Source organism: Echinops telfairi, unplaced genomic scaffold (assembly GCF_000313985.2).
Source record: "Echinops telfairi isolate 266 unplaced genomic scaffold, ASM31398v2 ScPeMD7_7465;HRSCAF=8503, whole genome shotgun sequence".
Taxonomy (NCBI): Eukaryota; Metazoa; Chordata; class Mammalia; order Afrosoricida; family Tenrecidae; genus Echinops; species Echinops telfairi.
Window position 1 is genome coordinate 1,123,700 of NW_022111365.1, and position 5,876 is coordinate 1,129,575.

Genomic DNA, 5,876 nt, shown 5'->3' on the forward strand with positions numbered 1-5,876 from the left:
AGGCCCGGCCTCCAGTCCCGCCGGCAACTTGAAAATACAAATAAAGCCGAGGGAAAAGGAATAAATAATCAGGAGCGCGCAGGAAGCCAAAGAAAATACCACGCCGAGGCCCCGGCAACCCCGAGCCTGCAGCTGGTGCGGGCGGCGAGCCTCGGGCCTTTGTGCTCCGGGCCCACCCCGGCTTTCAGCGAAGAAACACGAGCCCGCGTGCGCGCGGCGACGCCCGGGGAGACTTGGACGCCTGCCAGGCCTGCCCGGCTGCCCTGCGCCCGGAGGTCGCCCTACAGCGCAGGGGCGAGTGCCGTGGCCACTGCCTGCCACAAGGGCCTGGCTTGTTCTATGCGCGGGCAAATATTTACTTTGGTTCAAGTGCACCTCTTTCCACCAAGACCACCTGGTTGTAATCAATAACACCTATTTTCAGATAATCTGCCCCTTTCCAGGCTGAGCCCACGGAACTTCCCCAAACAGAGCCCTTTTCAAAGGGACTTGTAACAGGCTGGATTCTTGGAATCCTGCAGGGGCTCCGAGGAAGGGAAGGGGACTTGCAGACCTGGGTGGTCAGACCCGGGTGGGTCAGGTGGACCGTCTCCCTTTCAGACATCCTTGGTAGAGGTGCTTGATGGGGGCGGTCTTTCTGTCCCTAGGAGTCTTTCTCAAAACAAAACAGGTTCAGAACAAAACCTCTCTCTTCTGGCACAAAGGCTGCTCCCTTCGAACAGTTTTCTCCCCCATCACAAAGAGCATCTACCCCCTCATATCAGGATTGGGGCTGGATCAGGAGCCCCCTGCCCGGAGTCCTGGAGTTACTCGGAGGAGATGAAGGCCCATCCCTTATTTGTAAAGTGGGGGCCAAATAAGGAAGGGCTGTGTCCCATAGTTTGTTCATTCAAGAAGCAGAGACTGAGCACCTCTGAGGTCCCGGCATTGCTGTTGGAGCTGGGCTAGGAGCCAGACAAAACACTCTGCCCTCGTGGAGTGCATATTTTAGCACAACAACAAAGAATTAGGTAAAATAATTAGTTGTATGTGTTTCAGGGAGAAGATGCGTGTCAAGATATTTTGAAAACAGTTAAGAGCTTTGTGTCTCAGCTCCAGATGGAAACTGCTCTTGTCTCCTCCGAAGCAGGTGCTGAGGAGATGCATTCACCTCAATAAAACAACGAATACACTTAGAAGGTGCGGCCTGGTCATCTCAGATGGACCAAGCTCACTCATTAGTGTTATTCCAGAGCCTTGAAATGCTCCACCATCGACTAGGATTGATAATGCCCACCTTCTTGGGGTGGTGTAAGGATTACATGAAAAATGACAGCTCCCTGCATTCAATGTTAATTTCTTCGTCATCAGAGTGCCAGCAGGGATGTAATATTGTTTCATAACATGGCATTTGTAGACCATAATTTAAGATAGTCAGGTTAGACATAACAATCAAGTAAGTTTTGAAGGCTGGAGCTTAGGATTCCTTTTGTGGAAGATGCTGCACTGTAGGAATCAGAGCCGAAACCCAGTTCTCACTTGGTGGTATTCTGACCCTGGTATTAAGGTGGTATTCTGACCCTGGCATTAGGGTGGCCAACCACCATTTGTTTGTCAGTTTGTCGTACTATGGTGGCTTGCATGTTGCTGTGATGCTGGAAGCTAAGTCCCTGGCTTATCAAATTGCAACAGAGTCATTCAAGGTGAACAGATTTCAGCAAACTTCCAGACTACAAAGAAGTACTAGACTATGAGCTTCCAAGGGATTAACTACTGAAAACCTTATGAATATCAACAGAAAATTGTCAGATTTACTGAAAACGTCTGAAGTAGCAGAACATTGTCAGATATAGTGCCAGAAGTTGAGCCCTTCGGGTCAAATGTCACTCAATATATGACTGACAAAGAGTTTCCTTCTCCAAGTAGAGTTGACCATAATGACAAGGATGGAGTAAAGCTTTCTGGACCTTCTTTGCTAATGGCGAATGACTCAAAATGAGAAGATACAGCTGCAGACATTGACTGATAATTAGAACATGCATTGTGTGAAACATGAATCTAGGAAATTGTAAGTCATCAAAAATTAAGTGGAATGCATACAGATCTATATCTTAGACATTAATTAGCTAAATGGACTGGTATTGGCTATGTTGAATCATGTAGTTTTCCATGCTAGGAATGAAAGTTCAGGAGAAATGAAATGGCATTCATTGTCAAAAATAACATGTCAAGATCTAATTTGAAGTACAATGCTCTCTGTGATAGTATAATTTCTATATACAAAGAAATACATATATAATACAACTATCATTCACATTTTCCTACCAGCCACTAAAGCTAGTGATAAAGAAATCATAAAATTCTACCAACTTCATTAGTGATCAAATATGCAATCAGGATGCATTGATAATTATTGGCAACATAGTAGTTGGAAAAATATGACCTTGGAGATGGAAATAAAGCTAGAGATCCCATAATAGGACTTTCCAAGACCAATAATAACTTCTTAATTACAAATACCTTTTAAAAATAGCATCAACGGTGACTATACACATGGACTTTGCATATAGAACACATAGAATTCAAATAGATTGTATTTGTGGGAAGAGACTGTGGGAAGCTCAGTACCAACTGCCAAAACAAGGGCAGGGGATAACTGTGGAAGACACGGTCAATTTTTCATTTGTAAGTTTATGTTGAAAATGAAAAGAAATTAAAACAAGTCCATGAGAGCTAACATTTGACTTTGAGTTTATCCTACCTGTATTTATAGAACATGTCAAGAATAGATTTCACCTGTTGAACACTTACGATGGATGTGGGATGACATCAAGAACATTATACATGAAGAAAGCAAAAATTCATTAAAAAGAAAGGTAAGAAAAGGTCAAAGTGGATGTCAGAAGAGACTCTGGAACTTGCTCTTAATTGTCAAGTAGCTCATGCAAATGGAAGAAATGAAGTAAAAGAGCTGAAAAGAAAATTTCAAAGGAGACAAGACAAAGCATTATAATGAAATGTGCAAAGACCTAGAGCTAAAAAAACAAAAAGGGAAGAACAGACTCAACATACCGAAAGAACTGAAAATTTTGAAGGACAAAATATTCATCCACTTCAAGGGATAGCGTTTGTTCAAGAACTAATTGTATTGAAGAAGTCCAAGTTGCATGTAAAGCAATAGTAAAAACAAAGCTCCAGGAATTGATGGAATACCAATAGAAATGTTTTGGCAAGATGATGAAGCACTGGAAACATTCACTTGCCTATGCCAAGAAATTTGGAAGACAGTTACCTGGCTAACCAACTGGAGAAGACCCATTTTTGTGCTCTTCCAAAGAAAGGTGACCCAACAGAATGGGGAAATTATCAAACAATATCATTAATATCACAAGCTAGCAAAATTTTGTGGATTGTTCAACAACAGTTGCAACAGTGAATCATTAGGGAGCTATTAGAAATTCAAGCTGGATTCAGAAGTGGATGTGGCATGAGGGCTACCATTCCTGATGCTAGATGGATCTCCACTAACAGCAAAGTGTACAATGAAGATATTCACTTGTGTTTTATTGACTCTAAAAAGGCATTTGACTGTGTGGATCTTACCAAGTTGTGGATAACATTGTGAAGAATGAGAATTTCAAAATACTGTATTGTGCTCACGCGGTACCTGTACACCGACCAACAGAATATGGTGATATTGCATGCAATAACATGAAGAAATGTGTGTGTCAAGGTTGTATTCTTTCACCATATTTATTCAACCGATATACTGAGCAAATCATCAGAGAAGCTGGATTATGCGAAGAAGAATGCGTCAGGATGGAGAAAGGTTCATTAACAACTTTTGATATGCAGATGATACAGCCTTGCTTGCTGGAAAGGAAGAGGCCTTGAAGCATTTACTGATGAAGATCAAGGACTACAGCCTTCATTCTGGATTGAAACTCAATGTAAAGAAAACAAAAATTCTCACCAATAAGAACATCATGACAAACAGAGAAAACATGAAAATTGCCAAGGGTTTGATTTTGCTTGAATCCACAATCAATGCTAATGGAAGCAGCAGTCAAGAAACCAAACAGATTGTATTGGGCAAATCTGCTGCACAAGACCCCTGTAAGGTATCAAAGAGCAAGGATGTCACTTTAAGGACTAAGGTGTGCCTGACCAAACCCACCGTATTTTCAGTCACTTCCTGTGAATATGAAAGTTGACCTTGAATAAGGAAGACGGCAGAAGAACAAATTCATTTGCAATCCGGTGCAAAGAATATTAAAAGTACTGTGGATTGTCAGAAGAACAAGAAGTGCACCCACAATGCTTCTTGCAAGTGAGGATGGGGAGATACTGTTTCATGTACTTTGGACATGTTATCGGGAGAGACTGGCCCTTGGAAACGTATATCATTCCTCATAGAGGGTATACACACACACACACACACACACACACACACACACACGCTCAAAGCAAACAGCAAAATCTTCAAGGAGATAAATTGACCCAGTGGGTGCAACAATGGGCTTAAACACAACAATTTTGAGGATGTCGTCCATGGGGTAACTATGCCTTGGAACTAACGACAGCACCTAACAATAAAAAGGTGCGTACATTTGAGTAATAGTTGTGATTGGATTTCCTTGAACGGGGATAGATAGAATCCTATCACAGGCAGCATTGCACTTCATGATAGATCTGTAAGTGTCCTTTTTGATAACGAATGCAATGCCATTCCCAGCTTAGTAAACCATATGATTTTCTGATTCAAAATAACCATTGCCAGTCCATTTCAGCTTACTAACACCTAGAATCATACACATTGTTGATCTTTATGTGTCATTTCATTTTTGAAGATTTCTACCTTTCCTGTATTCATACTTCACACATTCCAAGTTCTGATTACTAGTAGATTTTTGCTGCTGTTTCTTTTTTTTTAAATCAATTTATTGGGGCTCATACAATTCATCACAATACAAATTGAATCATGCCTCATTATGCACCAATCACTACAGGTAGGGATGAAGTTGATGGATTCTACCAACATCTTCTGTCTGAAATTGATCAGATATTCAATCAAAATGCATTGAGAATTGTTGGAAATTAGAATGCAAACGTTGGAAACAAAGAGGAAGGAATGGTAGTTTGAAAATATGGTCTTGGTAGCAGAAACGAAGCTGGAGATCCCATAATAGAACTTTATAAGACCAACGACTTCTTCATTACAAATACATTTTTTAACACAAAAGGCAACTATACACATGGACTTCTCCAGAAGAAATACACGGAAATCAAACTGACTACATCTGTGGGATGAGACAATGGAAGAGCTCAGTATCAGCAGCTAAAACAAAGCTAGAGGCTGACTGTAGAGCAGACCACCCATTGCTCATATGTAAGTTCAGGTTGAAACTGAAGAAAATGAACACGCGTCCTGAGAACCAAAGTTCGATTTTGAGTCTGTGCCACCTGCATTAGAAGAGATCTGCTACACTGAATACTGATGAAGACCTGGCGAGCCGTGAGAAGACCTCCAGAACCTCATACAGGAAGCAAGTAAAAGTTCATTGAAAAGACAGGGCAAAAATAAGAAACGATCAAAGTAAAAGTTCATTGAAAAGACAGGGAAATAAGAAACGACCAAAGTGGAGGACAGAAGAGATGCTGAAACTTAATTTTAATTGTAGAGTAGCTTAGGCAAATGGAAGAAAGAATGACGTGAAAGAGCGGAACAGAAAATTCAAAGGCCCTGCGGGGGACAACACCAGTGACACAGTGTGGGAATTGCACCTGATCTGACCCCACCACACTCAGGCAAAGCACTGGGGGAGTGCAGCGGAACATCAGGGGAGGGGAGTCGCAAGATCCCCAGGGAATGATGAGGGTGGACATTGGAGACAGGG